The sequence below is a fragment of the Oncorhynchus kisutch genome, unplaced genomic scaffold (assembly GCF_002021735.2).
Source record: "Oncorhynchus kisutch isolate 150728-3 unplaced genomic scaffold, Okis_V2 scaffold1819, whole genome shotgun sequence".
Lineage (NCBI taxonomy): Eukaryota > Metazoa > Chordata > Actinopteri > Salmoniformes > Salmonidae > Oncorhynchus > Oncorhynchus kisutch.
The window spans coordinates 1-17213 of NW_022263764.1; the positions used below are offsets into that span (position 1 = coordinate 1).

The following is a 17213-nucleotide window of genomic DNA, read 5'->3' on the forward strand; positions in this document are numbered from 1 at the left end:
GCAGAACTGAAAAAAGCGTGTGCGAGCAGGAGGCCTAACAAACCTGACTCAGTTACCCCAGCTCTGTCAGGAGGAATGGGCCAAAATTCAGTCAACGTATTGTGGGAAGCTTGTGGAAGTCCACCTGAAACATTTGACCCCAGTTAACAATTTAAAGGCAATGGCTACCAAATACTAATGAGTGTGGTTGAACTTCTGACCCACTGGGAATGTGATGAAAGAAATAAAACCTGAAATAAATCATTCTCTCTACTATTATTCTGACATTTCACATTCTTAAACATAATGATTCTACTGACTTAAGAGGGATTTTTTACTAGATTAATGTCAGGAATTGTGAAAACTGAGTTTAAATGTATTTGGCTATGGTTGTGTAACATCAGACTTCAACTGTAACATAGAAGTGCACACTATTCTTATTGTTTTTTAATGTATGTATATAGTCAACTATACAACTTCCACTACTACTACTACTACTACACTTTATATCATCCAATAATATATAATGAAAACACTCAACATGAAGAATTAATGCAATTATGTTTAATTTCAATATTTATTTTGAAATATAGATTAGGTGCTCTTCTTTTTATATACAAGGGTAAGGACTGGACAAGGCTTTACCTATAGCTGAAAAACATCCTGAAATGAACGAACGCTTCCTTGGTTTCTTCTGGTGGAGCACACACTCTCTGTTCGGCAGGATATGTTGATCATTGACATTGCTGGGGGGAAAAAATGTAAACCTAAATAACATTTCTTTAACTGGACCCTAGGTTATAGTGAAGGAAATTCAGTATTGCATATATTATTTCAATGTAATATTCTACATAATTTACAAATGTCGGCGGGCAGGTAGCCTAGCAGTCTCAATCCGCCTATTAACGCAGAAGGGTTACATAGGCCCCCCAAGGGCTTAGACTGTTTAGTGCCAAAAGAAGTGGATAAAACATTCAAAAAATATATATAAAATCTTATATATTCGTCAACCGTATATCTCTCATGATTTAGGACAGACACTTCAGTTCCATGTAGTGAATCTGTTATTCAATGTGTTTGTATGGGCAAATAGCAGTAAGGCCGATACAAACCCCTCGGCCTAAACAGGGCTTAGACTCTTGTGGGTTAAAAGCATGATCGTTACAAAGGTGCAACTCGTGCTGGGGACAATAAAAGGCCATGCTAAAATGTGCAGTTTTGTCACACCACACAATGCCACAGATGTCTCAGAGATAGAGACTGAGAAAAATAGGAGCAAGGAAAAATGCTGGTGACTAGTTTTGAGGAAGCGTGCAATTGGCATGCTGACTGCAGGAATGTCCACCGGAACTGTGGCTGGAGAATTGAATGTTCATTCCTTACCAAAAGCCGCCTTCAATGTCGTTTTAGAATATTTGGCAGTATGTCCAACCGGCCTCACAACCACAGACCACGTATATGGCGTCGTGTTGGCTGTAGGGTTATGGTGTGGGCAGGCATAATCTACGGACAACGAACCACAATTGCATTTTATCAATGGCACTTTGAATGCACAGAGATACCGTCACGAGATCCTTGGGCCTATTGTCGTGCCATTCATCCGCCGCCATCACCTCATGTTTCAGCATGGTAATGCATGTACCCATGTCGAAAGGCCTGCATACACACCAGACTTGTCATCCATTTAGCATGTTTGTGATGCTCTGGATTGACGTGTACACAGCGTGTTCCCAGTTCCAACCAATATTCAGCAACTTCCACACAGCTATTGAAGAGGAGTGGGACAACATTCCATAGGCCACAATCAACAGCCTGATCAACTCTATGCGAAGGAGAAGTGTCACGCTGCATGAGGCAAATGGTGGTCACACCAGATACTGACTGGTTTTCTGATCCACGCCCCTACCTTTTTTTAAGGTATCTGTGACGAACAGATGCATATCTGTATTCCCAGTCATGTGAAATCCATAGATAAGGGCCTAATGAACGTATTTCAATTGACTGATTTCCATATATGAACTGTAACTCAATAAAATCTTTGAAATTGTTGCATGTTGCGTTTATATTTTTGTTCAGTACACATTTGAGTGTATTGACTTACCTGTTTCACTGATGGCAGGGGTCTGGTTCTGGGAAGGTGTTGGAGTGCAGTGGTTCTTCTTGTTGACCTGCTTTGTACTCTGGGTAACCAACAGTCATTTATACAGTAGGAGAAATTGCACACAAAAGGTATCGGTGTTTACCATCATACTGTACGTAATGAATAAAATAATCTTTATAATTTGTATTTTGATGACATATATACCTTTGGGTTGAGTCCACAGAGAGCGCTGAATCTTCCTCTCTTCTTTCCTTTCTACCAGTTGTTGGAAGCCCAGAATTACCTACCTCGTCACTGCCAAGTGCATTGTATGATGACAACTGGGCCATTGAGGGAGGTGAAGAGCTAGCCTCATTGCATTTAGTTAATAGTTCACTAGTTAATGATTTGACCAGGGCATCGTCAAATGCATAATCCGTTGACTTCATTGCAACCTGGAGCATCTTCTCTGACCCAAATTCTTGAAAAAGCCCCTTGTAGACAGCCTTGAAAATCTTTTTGATTTTCAGATTCTGGGGGTAGGCTTGAGTTGGTTCAAGGCCTGAGGTGCCACAGAACTCAGACAGAATCCTCTTTGTGAGAACTCTTGATGTTTCACCAATGTCAGAGGATTCCAGTAATGTGATAGGGGTGATCATTGACAGCAGTCTAACAATCAGTAAAAGTACCAAAGAGGTGTAGTCATTGCTAGTGGAGTCAAATGATGCATGTGTATCAGAGTCCATGGCTGATGGAGTTGATGGATGCACAGAGACACTAGACATCTCCAGATCTTTGTTGTCCATCTTGGATTCCACCTCTCCTAAAACTTGATAATCCACAGTTCCACCGTTGTGTGTGCTGTTGCCAGACAGAGAGGGTCTAAGCAATGATTTGGCACTAGACTGACGGTTAGTGGTCATGAGAGCTGGTCTGTCAGAGTCAAGTGTTCCAGCATCAGTTGGGGACAACCCATTGATTATGTTCATCAACTCTGATAATTCTTCTGATGAATTGGAGGCCACAGAACAGGTATACATGACCTGATTGACCATTATATTGGTGAAAAGGCTCTTTGTGTCACAGTAAACCTGTGAGGAACTAATGGAGGTGGCAGAAGAGCTCGGGATAAGCCGACTTGTTTCCTGCAGAGAACCATCAGAGATGATAGTTTGGCAGAAATCGGATCCTTGTGATGGTGGAGGAAGCCAGAAGACAATCTGCTGTAGCAGACGTTTTATTGACTCCGTAGCAAAGGAGTACACAAGGTCAGATGGAAACTCCCTGGATTCTTCAGAAGCATTCAATCCTGTCTTCAGCTTCAAAAGAATAAAGTCAGACACGCTCTTGCCAGCTGGCACAAAAAGAGCCTGGGGGGTGTTGTGACTTTTTATGAGCTCATAAACTTTGTCAGTGAGCTCATGTGAGAAGTTCTGAAGACCGTCCCTGGGGCTGAGTCTCGCAAGTCTTCTTGTAAAAGAAGTGACATCATCTGCAGTGGCTATGTGTTCCATATCTTCTCTTGGAATGACCTCCATAACAATGTCAACTATGGCAGAGATGGTTTGCCTTGTGTAATTTGTTGACCCTTGTGAATGAGTTGAGGAGTCACTCATATCAATGACCGAACTCCTAATGATAGGACAATAGATTTCAACAGGCCACTCATTGGGGACTTGAGTGCCTGGAAGAGAATTTGTAAAATCACTCTGGGACCCTCTGGTCATGGCAGAGGTGATGGAAAGGGAGGACTTTGAGGAGGATGGCCGGTGTATCTCGTGTCCATCAGTTCTCACCATGTCAACATCCTCCAACATGGAGCCCACGATGGAACGAGTCAAGAGGCCTTTTTCTGAGGTGCTCATCCTCTCTGACATAGACACTCTCCTCTGGATTGTCATCAGAGTCTGACTAATTAAGGCTTTGGAATAATTTACCATGCTGGTCTGGCTGGCTTCATGTTCATTGTAAGTCATTTGTGTAGAAGTAGCTGTTCTGCATATGGATTCGGCATGTTTGGGGGCCTCAACCACATTGTCTAGGAGTACCGGTTGTTGCTGGGCAAAAAAGTCCTTGACCTTGATGAACACATTGTTGAACAGGTTAACAGTGCCTGGCCAAATGATCTTTCCTTTCACATTGACCCTGTTGTGAACACTGACAGGAAGGGTTGAAGCTGACAGGGATCTCTCTAACTGGCCAGACTCTGAAGCATCAGACATTTTAGTCATCTGGGTGAAGCTATTAAGGTCTTTAGTGATGCTTATGACGATGTTGGATGCTGCAGAATTGGTGTGCAGAGAAGAGGTAAACAAAGGTGGAGTTCCACTCTTCTGAAGGATTTTGAAATCTCTATCATCACCATCATTACTGGACACAAATGTCTGCACTTCTACCATCAAGGCTGGTATTTATAATGCCAATCAACCCTGATTGAAGGATCCCACCAGCCAAATGTGAGGCTTTAGTTTGAAACTCATCAGTACATAGTTTGTCAAAGGCTGTGGATTTAAGACTTCTAGAGGATGCTTCCTCTTCATCATTGTTGATCTCACCATGCAAATTGTCCTGTTTATTGACAGCATAGTCATCAACATATAAATATGATTTGGATGTGGCAAGGACGTCAATCTGAGAAACAACGGCATCCAAAAGCTTGGACAGGTCTTCTGTATCTCCTTTTAGGCTAGAGAGGCATTCCTCCATGGATTCCTCAGAGTGATACACAGTGAGGATCTGACTAATGACCTCCTTGGTACAGGTTTTACGGTCTGCTTGGATTTCCTTGGGGAATCACTATTACAAGTCACCTGAGAATCTAAACTTTCACTAGGAGCCTGTTTGAGAGTCTCATCATGTATTGGTGTAACACCATCGATGACCTTTACAGTCTTGGCAGGGAGTGAGAAACCGCCTCAGCATTTCTCGAAATCTATGATATATAATACGAGCAGCAGGAAGGGTGCTCACTTTTGAAATTCTGAGAATTTCAGATTCATGTGCCTGCATGGACTGAACAATAGTCTCCACATCTGTTACAAAAGTGTCCAGCTTCAGAGTCTCCCAGTAAGCTGTTTGTAAAGGGGTTGACAGATCTCAGAGCTTCGCTCACTGCCTTTCTAGCCTTTGTCTGGAAAGACACACTGGAGAGTTTCTTCATATTTATAACTGGAAGACTCTGGGTAGATTCACTGTTGGTGGTGCTGTCCTGCAGACCAAGTGGAAAAGTGAGATGGGAGAGACATTGTTCACTGTCTAACAACTCAGATGGTGAGGGGGAACACGAACTGGTGAAATCATTCAAGTCAGACATGATGCCATCCACAAATAGAATGGCCTCCAGAGACTCTTCAGAATCACACTCTCCAACAGAAGATGAGAACTTCTCCATCACCTCAGTCTTATACAAGACAAGAACCTGGCTGGCAATCGCTTTTGTGGTGTCAAGGAGGACTTGGTCTTGCAAATACTTTTTGAGAGCCAAGAGAGGTTTTGGGGTCTCACTTTGTCCTTTTTGTTCATTCATAGATGAGGGGGTTATTAAAAGTGGTTTACAAGAAATGGAGTCCGATGTGTCAGCCTCACCATTACTGGAATGACCGATGTCTAGGCACAAAGTTGGAACCATTGTGAAATAATATTTTGTGCTCTCCACAAATGTACTTGCGAGATACCCTTTTTCTGGACAGGTAAGAATCCTCTTCAGCGTATTTTTCATGTCGTAGTAACAACCAACAGTGTAAGACCAGATCTTACTCTGATGCTTTTCAAGAAGGATCTGCTCACCCTGTGCAGGAGAGCAGGATGCCCTGATAGACTGGGTAAGATTGTCCATGTCTGAAACAAAGGTACTTACCAACTCAGAGGCCTCAGGGTCAATCATAAGGTCTCTGATCTCACCTATCCGAGGAGTTGGACAAGATGATATAGTGCCAGAACAACATGATGTACAACCCCTGAATCTTTTAACAATCTCCCGGATCGATTCAGTGGCCTTGGTCTGAAACTCCTCAGTGAGTAGTCTGTCTATACTTTGTGTTGACAGACGAAGACTAGATTTGGCACCTTTGATATTGAGGTTGCTCTCTCCTTGTTTTAGCATCTCCTCTGGACTTTTGCTGGATACTGGAGACACATGGCTGTATATCCGTACAAAACGGAAAATTGCAGGGATGATGACCTCCAGGATGGCCTCAGATACAAACAGCACAATCTCCAGGCACATCTCTGCAAGCAATGCCCTCATCGCCTGTAGGACCGAAACAGTGTAGGTAGATTACTCATAGCCGGGCTCTGAAACCAAGCTCCTCGAAGAGATACCAACAATCTCACATATGTTCATGAGAATCATGAAAGTGGCATACATTGGAAAGCATGAAAAGCAGTAGGCTACTAAAAAGCTATTTGAATGAAACTGTTTGTGATATGGTGGATGATACTGTAGATAGATAAAACGTTTGTATCTAATATTCTTGAAACATCTATTAATATATCTATGAATCATTTTCAGGGTGAAGGGACTTACAGGGTCCATCCTGCCAATGCTTAACTGCCTCCATTGCCTATAGGAGATAATTAGATGTTTTTAGCACCAAAAAGCACACCAACACACATACAATTTATAAAATCCTCCAGATGACATTGCATTCAAATACTACAATAGAAGTTTGGACATACTCCTCAGTAAGTTTTTCCAGAAACCGGATGATAATCGGGTTGAAAGCATCCGGATCGATTGGAGGGAGGTCAAGAGCCCTGGTCTGACAGGCCCTGGAGACACACTCACTTAGGATCTTCTCATTAGATTGTCCCTGGTGAGATGTCCCCTGAACTGCCATCCCAGAGAATTCCACAGATGTAGAGGGACCTGTGTGCAAAGCAGCATTCACCAAGGTAAAGAAGTCAGAAAACATGTAACCTTCTGAGGCAAATATGTATTAGCCAACTTTGTGTACTTTGTGAAGTTAAGTACCCAAGAAAGTATAACATGTGCACTCTGCTATTAGTCCTCTGCTCAATAGATGTCCATACTAAATTACATTTACATGCAAAAGGATTACATTCAGTGAAATTAGAGTTTCATTTATGACCTGCATCAGTGATCTGCTCCACATTGTTTCTCTTGGTCCTCTTGGCCTAAAAAGACAATACAGTCAATGATATACACGTAGATACTGTATGAAGCCATTCCAATACAGCCCTTTGAGTAGAGCAAGGGTAAGACTGATTGCAGGGCTGTCCCCGACAAAAAATAATATTTGTCGACCGAGAGTCATCCTGTTCTAATGTTAAAATGTATTTTTCCATATCAGACACAGCCTATGTGTTTGAATACAATCACCTACATAGGCACTGAGCTTGGCTGATGCTTTAAGCACACTGTTTAATCAAATAATTAAGACACACAAATGACTCAAGAAAGAGCCCGATGGTGACACTGTATTAAAAGAAATGACAGCGAGTGCCTGTGTGACAGGTGCACGTTGTCTCACTCTCCCTACTGCAGCGAAAAGGCACCACATAACAGCAACTGTTTATTGTGCTGTCCATGCTGAAGACGCAATATCATTTCAGCCATTTAGTTTCTTCCTTACAGTTCTGGAAACTTCTTCTTTACAGTTCTGGAAACGTCTTCTTTACAGTTCTGGAAACTTTAGAGTGTTTTCTATTCTAATCTGACAATTATATGCATATTCTAGTTTCTGGGGCTGAGAAATAGGCCGTTTCAAATGGGTACGTTTTTTAACCAAAAACGAAAATACTGCTCCCTACGCGCAAAAGGTTAAGCAAATGTTAAGCAATACCAGTCTGTTCTAACGACTAAAAATTATAAAGCCATTATTACAGCATAGCAAATATTAAAAACAGCCGAATCTGTGAAATTGCTTAATTCAACATTTTGCTTGGTGCTCACAGAATCAGTAGGCTATTAAACAAATACTCAAACAGGCAATATAAGCTATATCTGTCTTACTCCTGTATATATGTATACAGTACCAGTCAAAAGTTTGGACACACCTACTGATTCAAGGCTTTTCTTTATTTGTACTATTTTCTACATTGTAGAATAGTAGTGAAGACATCACAACTATGAAATAACACATATGGAATCATTTAGGTACCAAAAAGTGTTAAACAAATCAAAATATATTTTATATTTGAGATTCTTCAAAGTAGCCATCCTTTGCCTTGATGGCAGCTTTGCACACTCTTGGCATTCTCTCAACCAGCTTCACCTGGAATGCTTTTCCAACAGTCGTGAAGGAGTTCCCACATATGCTGAGAACTTATTGGCTGCTTTTCCTTCACTCTGTGGTCCAATTCATCTCAAAACATCTCAATTGGGTTGAGGTTGGGTGATTGTGGATGTCAGGTCATCTGATGCAGCCCTCCATCACTCTCCTTCTTGGTCAAATAGCCCTTACACAGCCTGGAGACGCAAACCAGATGGGATGGCGTATCACTGCAGAATACTATGGTAGCCATGCTGGTTAAGTGTGCCTTGAATTCTAAATAAATCACAGACAGTGTCACCAACAAAGCGCCCCCACATTATCACACCTCCTTCATGCTTCATGGTCGGAACCACACATGCGGAGATCATCTGTACGCCTACTCTCACAAAGACATTGTTGGAATTTGGACTCATCAGACCAAGGACAGATTTCCACATGTCCATTGCTTGTGTTTCTTGGCCCAAGCAAGTCTCTTCTTCTTATTGGTGTCCTTTAGTAGTGCTTTCTTCGCAGCAATTTGACCACGAAGGCCTGATTCACGCAGTCTCCTCTGAACAGTTGATGTTGAGATGTGTCTGTGACTTGAACTCTGTGAAGCATTTATTTGGGCTGCAATGTGAGGTGCAGTTAACTCTAAAGAACGTATCCTCTGCAGCCGAGTTAACTCTGTCTTCCTTTCCTGTGGCGGTCCTCATGAGAGCCAGTTTCATCATAGCGATTGATGGTTTTTGCAACTTGATGGTTTTTGCACTTGATGAAAAGTTCAAAGTTCTTTAAATTTTCCGGGTTGACTGAACTTCATGTCTTAAAGTAATGACGGACTGCTGTTTATCTTTGCTTATTTGAGCTGTTCTTGACCTAATATGGACTTGGTATTTTACCAAATAGGGCTATCTTATGTATACCAACCCTACCTTGTCACAACACAACTGATTGGCTCAAATGCATTACAGTATATGCAATTTTTTGCACTTTTTGAGTGACACAAAGATGCTTATCTAAATGGTGAAAATGCAACAGCTGTTAATCAGACTCACTTTGACTTTACATAGTGCACCAAGAGTTAACTTCACGTTTACGACCATACCGGCCTGAGTACGACTTATCTCGTCTGATCTCGGAAGCTAAGCAGAGTTGGTCCTGGTTAGTACTTGCATGGGAGACCGCCTTGAAATACCAGGTGCTGTCAGCTTTTTGTCACTGCCTTGTGGAATTTCAACTCTTTGTCTGTTTTTTCCCACAAGGCTGAAATATGTGCCCTCGCTTTGAAATAAGTAAGGTTCGTTTGTATTTCATCCAACAATCTGTGCTACAAATTCCACTTTTTGAGTGACACAAAGATGCTTATCTAAATTGTGAAAATGCAACAGCTGTTAATCAGACTCACTTTGACTTTATATAGTGCACCAAGAGTTAATTTCTTCCTTACGACCATACCGGCCTGAGTACGCCTGATCTCATCTGATCTCGGAAGCTAAGCAGGGTCGGGCCTGGTTAGTACTTGGATGGGAGACCGCCTGGGAATACCAGGTGCTGTAAGCATTTTGCTCCAGCAGAGGGTTCTCTTGTGTCATGCGTGGAGCAACTCCCGTTTATTTATCACCCTAATAATGTTGTGTCTTTTTATTGGACTAAATGCAGTTTGTTAGTGCTTCCCTGCCCTGATCAAATCAAATAATGGACAATGAGTTTACCTCAAAATCTAGGCAGTGCATTCAGCATTTGTTTTTAGGCTAGGAGACTGTCAATGTCTGTAGTCCATTAGGGCCCTGTAAAATCCCCTTCAATGTTTTGACTGATTGCCCCCCCCCCCCCTAATTTATTTTTATTTTTATAATAATTCCCCCTATTCCCCGTTGACAGTTTGTCCCTGCTTCTTCAGGTTTTCGCTCTCAAAAGTACACCTTTTTAATAGAAATATAACACGATTAGATGTTCTATGTCCACGACAACATTTTCGCCAACAGATGTCAAAGAAAAGCTCTCTCACACACACACACACAGCAAGGATGGAGTGACAAAGTGCGGTGCTTAAAGACACACAGAGCCTGCAATGGTATTACCATAATCTCTAGGCTGTGCCGAATTCAACGCGATGCCCCGCTTGACCGTAGCTCGCTCGGTCTAAGCACAGTGACCATGAGAAAAAGTAGGCCCAAAATTAAGCCTGGCCCTAAATGTCATTTGCTTTTGGGTGACAGTGAGAGAACCGTTAGGGTGAGAAGCACAATTCGACCTCAGGTACGTTCCTGAGGTCCTCCCGATCTGTGCAAGCCTAACCGTGACCGTGTAGCATTAACCCTTAACAGTTAAAAGAAGGTGTCTACCTCAAACAGTTTTCACTGACCTCTCCAAATAGGAATACATTGCCTGCAACCCTAAATTCAACCTGAAGCCTATGTGGGTTAATATTGCCTTATGAACCTGTCTTCGATGACAATCCATCAGGCCACTATGAGGTCTACCTGTGTCGATACTAAGCTTCCTGGAGCAGCCGGAAGTGGTTAAATGAACCCAAAAGTTATTTTGATGGACATAACCTGCAAATGTGAAAATCACTGCATTCAACCCTGTGTAGATCAGTCAATTCTAAACATAAAGACTGAAAACTCAGGACCTGTACAAATCAGCTGGGCTTGACAATCTGGACCCTCTATTTCTGAAACTATCCGCCGCCATTGTCGCAACCCCTATTACCAGCCTGTTCAACCTCTCTTTCATATTGTCTGAGATCCCCAAGGATTGGAAAGCTGCCGCAGTCATCCCCCTCTTCAAAGGGGGAGACACCTTGGACCCAAACTGTTATAGACCTATATCCATCCTGCCCTGCCTATCTAAGGTCTTCGAAAGCCAAGTCAACAAACAGGTCACTGACCATCTCGAATCCCACCGTACCTTCTCCGCTGTGCAATCTGGTTTCCGAGCCGGTCACGGGTGCACCTCAGCCACACTCAAGGTACTAAACGATATCATAACCGCCATCGATAAAAGACAGTACTGTGCAGCCGTGTTCATCGACCTTGCCAAGGCTTTCGACTCTGTCAATCACCATATTCTTATCGGCAGACTCAGTAGCCTCGGTTTTTCGGACGACTGCCTTGCCTGGTTCACCAATTACTTTGCAGACAGAGTTCAGTGTGTCAAATCGGAGGGCATGCTGTCCGGTCCTCTGGCAGTCTCTATGGGGGTGCCACAGGGTTCAATTCTCGGGCTGACTCTTTTCTCTGTATATATCAATGATGTTGCTCTTGCTGCGGCCGATTCCCTGATCCACCTCTACGCAGACGACACCATTCTATATACTTCCGGCCCGTCCTTGGACACTGTGCTATCTAACCTCCAAACGAGCTTCAATGCCATACAGCACTCCTTCCGTGGCCTCCAACTGCTCTTAAACGCTAGTAAAACCAAATGCATGCTTTTCAACCGATCGCTGCCTGCACCCACATGCCCGACTAGCATCACCACCCTGGATGGTTCCGACCTTGAATATGTGGACATCTATAAGTACCTAGGTGTCTGGCTAGACTGCAAACTCTCCTTCCAGACTCATATCAAACATCTCCAATCGAAAATCAAATCAAGAGTCGGCTTTCTATTCCGCAACAAAGCCTCCTTCACTCACGCCGCAAAGCTTACCCTAGTAAAACTGACTATCCTACCGATCCTCGACTTCGGCGATGTCATCTACAAAATGGCTTCCAACACTCTACTCAGCAAACTGGATGCAGTCTATCACAGTGCCATCCGTTTTGTCACTAAAGCACCTTATACCACCCACCACTGCGACTTGTATGCTCTAGTCGGCTGGCCCTCGCTACATATTCATCGCCAGACCCACTGGCTCCAGGTCATCTACAAGTCCATGCTAGGTAAAGCTCCGCCTTATCTCAGTTCACTGGTCACGATGGCAACACCCATCCGTAGCACGCGCTCCTGCAGGTGTATCTCACTGATCATCCCTAAAGCCAACACCTCATTTGGCCGCCTTTCGTTCCAGTACTCTGCTGCCTGTGACTGGAACGAACTGCAAAAATCGCTGAAGTTGGAGACTTTTATCTCCCTCACCAACTTCAAACATCAGCTATCTGAGCAGCTAACCAATCGCTGCAGCTGTACATAGTCTATTGGTAAATAGCCCACCCATTTTCACCTACCTCATTCCCATACTGTTTTTATTTATTTACTTTTCTGCTCTTTTGCACACCAATATCTCTACCTGTACATGACCATCTGATCATTTATCACTCCAGTGTTAATCTGCAAAATTGTAATTATTCGCCTACCTCCTCATGCCTTTTGCACACATTGTATATAGACTGCCCCTTTTTTTTCTACTGTGTTATTGACTTGTTAATTGTTTACTCCATGTGTAACTCTGTGTTGTCTGTTCACACTGCTATGCTTTATCTTGGCCAGGTCGCAGTTGCAAATGAGAACTTGTTCTCAACTAGCCTACCTGGTTAAATAAAGGTGAAATAAAAAATTAAAAAATTAAAAATTCCGTAAGAGCCTACCCCAATGAGGATAAGTGTTCAAATCAAATCAAATTTTATTTGTCACATACACATGGTTAGCAGATGTTAATGCGAGTGTAGCGAAATGCTTGTGCTTCTAGTTCCGACAATGCAGTAATAACGAACAAGTAATCTAACTAACAATTCCAAAAACTACTGTCTTATACACAGTGTAAGGGGATAAAGAATATGTACATAAGGATATATGAATGAGTGATGGTACAGAGCAGCATAGGCAAGATACAGTAGATGATATCGAGTACAGTATATACATATGAGATGAGTATGTAAACCAAGTGGCATAGTTAAAGTGGCTAGTGATACATGTATTACATAAGGATGCAGTCGATGATATAGAGTACAGTATCTACGTATGCATATGAGATGAATAATGTAGGGTAAGTAACATTATATAAGGTAGCATTGTTTAAAGTGGCTAGTGATATATTTACATCATTTCCCATCAATTCCCATTATTAAAGTGGCTGGAGTAGAGTCAGTGTCATTGACAGTGTGTTGGCAGTAGCCACTCAATGTTAGTGGTGGCTGTTTAACAGTCTGATGGCCTTGAGATAGAAGCTGTTTTTCAGTCTCTCGGTCCCAGCTTTGATGCACCTGTACTGACCTCGCCTTCTGGATGACAGCGGGGTGAACAGGCAGTGGCTCGGGTGGTTGATGTCCTTGATGATCTTTATGGCCTTCCTGTAGCATCGGGTGGTGTAGGTGTCCTGGAGGGCAGGTAGTTTGCCCCCGGTGATGCGTTGTGCAGACCTCACTACCCTCTGGAGAGCCTTACGGTTGAGGGCGGTGCAGTTGCCATACCAGGCGGTGATACAGCCCGCCAGGATGCTCTCGATTGTGCATCTGTAGAAGTTTGTGAGTGCTTTTGGTGACAAGCCGAATTTCTTCAGCCTCCTGAGGTTGAAGAGGCGCTGCTGCGCCTTCCTCACGATGCTGTCTGTGTGAGTGGACCAATTCAGTTTGTCTGTGATGTGTATGCCGAGGAACTTAAAACTTGCTACCCTCTCCACTACTGTTCCATCGATGTGGATGGGGGGGTGTTCCCTCTGCTGTTTCCTGAAGTCCACAATCATCTCCTTAGTTTTGTTGACGTTGAGTGTGAGGTTATTTTCCTGACACCACACTCCGAGGGCCCTCACCTCCTCCCTGTAGGCCGTCTCGTCGTTGTTGGTAATCAAGCCTACCACTGTTGTGTCGTCCACAAACTTGATGATTGAGTTGGAGGCGTGCGTGGCCACGCAGTCGTGGGTGAACAGGGAGTACAGGAGAGGGCTCAGAACGCACCCTTGTGGGGCCCCAGTGTTGAGGATCAGCGGGGAGGAGATGTTGTTGCCTACCCTCACCACCTGGGGGCGGCCCGTCAGGAAGTCCAGTACCCAGTTGCACAGGGCGGGGTCGAGACCCAGGGTCTCGAGCTTGATGACGAGCTTGGAGGGTACTATGGTGTTGAATGCCGAGCTGTAGTCGATGAACAGCATTCTGACATAGGTATTCCTCATGTCCAGATGGGTTAGGGCAGTGTGCAGTGTGGTTGAGATTGCATCGTCTGTGGACCTATTTGGGCGGTAAGCAAATTGGAGTGGGTCTAGGGTGTCAGGTAGGGTGGAGGTGATATGGTCCTTGACTAGTCTCTCAAAGCACTTCATGATGACGGATGTGAGTGCTACGGGGCGGTAGTCGTTTAGCTCAGTTACCTTAGCTTTCTTGGGAACAGGAACAATGGTGGCCCTCTTGAAGCATGTGGGAACAGCAGACTGGTATAGGGATTGATTGAATATGTCCGTAAACACACCGGCCAGCTGGTCTGCTCATGCTCTGAGGGCGCGGCTGGGGATGCCGTCTGGGCCTGCAGCCTTGCGAGGGTTAACACGTTTAAATGTCTTACTCACTTCGGCTGCAGTGAAGTTTAAATGTCTTACTCACTTCGGCTGCAGTGAAGGAGAGACCGCATGTTTTCGTTGCAGGCCATGTCAGTGGCACTGTATTGTCCTCAAAGCGGGCAAAAAAGTTATTTAGTCTGCCTGGGAGCAAGACATCCTGGTCCGTGACTGGGCTGGGTTTCTTCCTGTAGTCCGTGATTGACTGTAGACCCTGCCACATGCCTCTTGTGTCTGAGCCGTTGAATTGAGATTCTACTTTGTCTCTGTACTGGCGCTTAGCTTGTTTGATAGCCTTGCGGAGGGAATAGCTGCACTGTTTGTATTCAGTCATGTTACCAGACACCTTGCCCTGATTAAAAGCAGTGGTTCGCGCCTTCAGTTTCACACGAATGCTGCCATCAATCCACGGTTTCTGGTTAGGGAATGTTTTAATCGTTGCTATGGGAACGACATCTTCAACGCACGTTCTAATGAACTCGCACACCGAATCAGCGTATTCGTCAATGTTATTGTCTGACGCAATACGAAACATCTCCCAGTCCACGTGATGGAAGCAGTCTTGGAGTGTGGAGTCAGCTTGGTCAGACCAGCGTTGGACAGACCTCAGCGTGGGAGCTTCTTGTTTTAGTTTCTGTCTGTAGGCAGGGATCAACAAAATGGAGTCGTGGTCAGCTTTTCCGAAAGGGGGGCGGGGCAGGGCCTTATATGCGTCGCAGAAGTTAGAGTAACAATGATCCAGGGTCTTTCCACCCCTGGTTGCGCAATCGATATGCTGATAAAATTTAGGGAGTCTTGTTTTCAGATTAGCCTTGTTAAAATCCCCAGCTACAATGAATGCAGCCTCCGGATAAATCGTTTCCAGTTTGCAGAGAGTTAAATAAAGTTTGTTCAGAGCCATCGATGTGTCTGCTTGGGGGGTATATATACGGCTGTGATTATAATCGAAGAGAATTCTCTTGGTAGATAATGCGGTCTACATTTGATTGTGAGGAATTCTAAATCAGGTGAACAGAAGGATTTGAGTTCCTGTATGTTTCTTTCATCACACCATGTCACGTTGGTCATAAGGCATACGCCCCCGCCCCTCTTCTTACCAGAAAGATGTTTGTTTCTGTCGGCGTGATGCGTGGAGAAACCCGCTGGCTGCACCGCTTCGGATAGCGTCTCTCCAGTTAGCCATGTTTCCGTGAAGCAGAGAACGTTACAGTCTCTGATGTCCCTCTGGAATGCTACCCTTGCTCGGATTTCATCAACCTTGTTGTCAAGAGACTGGACATTGGCAAGAAGAATGCTAGGGAGTGGTGCACGGTGTGCCCGTCTCCGGAGTCTGACCAGAAGACCGCTTCGTTTCCCTCTTTTTCTGAGTCGTTTTTTTGGGTCGCTGCATGTAATCCACACAGGATCCGCATCGCGAAAAACATATTCTTGGTCGTACTGATGGTGAGTTGACGCTGATCTTATATTCAGTAGTTCTTCTCGGCTGTATGTAATGAAACCTAAGATGACCTGGGGTACTAGTGTAAGAAATAACACGTAAAAAACAAAAAACTGCATAGTTTCCTAGGAACGCGAAGCGAGGCGGCCATCTCTGTCGGCGCCGGAAGTTCACGTTCAGCTTCTAGTGCCAACCGGAAGTGCCTTAAAATGGTGTCAGAGGTGCTGTTTCGAAGGGTTAAAAAGGTCAGATCTTTTTAAAACGTCATATGTGTGATTAAACATCATATACATTTAGATTATAAAAGAGTTGTAAAAACTATGTATATGTTGTGCAAAGTATTTTGGATTCTCAGTCCACAGAATGGAACACCTATCAATTAACCATGAAAACGGGAGTTACCCCTGATATACACTATTGTGTTATATGTTGATAGGTCTAATAAACAAATATATTGTATACATTGATATTATTATTTTGTCAGAAATTCAAGCCGTTGATACAGTTGTGTACTCTATCGCCCGCCCTGCTGATCGTGCTCTATCTGAACTACATTATGCAAATTATTCTAATGATTGAAGTGTATGTACCTAGTATGTTGTACTAGTATATACGTTAAGCTGACTTAAAAACATATTTATGAGTTAGTTAATTCAGAAGCTGAATATAAAAAGTGTGGCTTCTTACATAGAAATGGGTCAGGCCTCTTACTCAATAGCACAAAGCCGATCATTCAATCTATGTTCTTACTGGTTCTAGACTATGTTGAAAGAATCTAAATGAATGCAGCGACCACTTCATTAAAAACTATAGATGCATTTGACCGTAGAGGTAAATCAGCTCTTTCTCCCCCCTTACATGGGTAATAATCTCCAAGCTGCTCTAAACGTTGATGTTTTTGGTGTCTCTATGTTCATCTCTAGACTGGTGAATGAGGCCTGTTACAACTTTCTGACAAACCCTTTAAAGGGAGTTTGTGAAACCATTCAGTCGTGGATGTATGTAAAACATATTTAACACGTATTGCAGGTTACAGAAGCCTCCTGTTTTACTATGAATCCCCAC

The 17213-nt window shown here is 43.6% G+C and overlaps 1 non-coding gene across 1 annotated transcript; it reads left to right on the plus strand.

The window, feature by feature from the left end:
* Positions 1 to 9718: 9718 nt before the first annotated feature.
* LOC116368079 (5S ribosomal RNA) lies at positions 9719 to 9837 on the plus strand. Its single transcript, XR_004208475.1, has one exon. It is a non-coding gene; the product is annotated as a 5S ribosomal RNA (ribosomal RNA).
* Positions 9838 to 17213: the final 7376 nt, after the last annotated feature.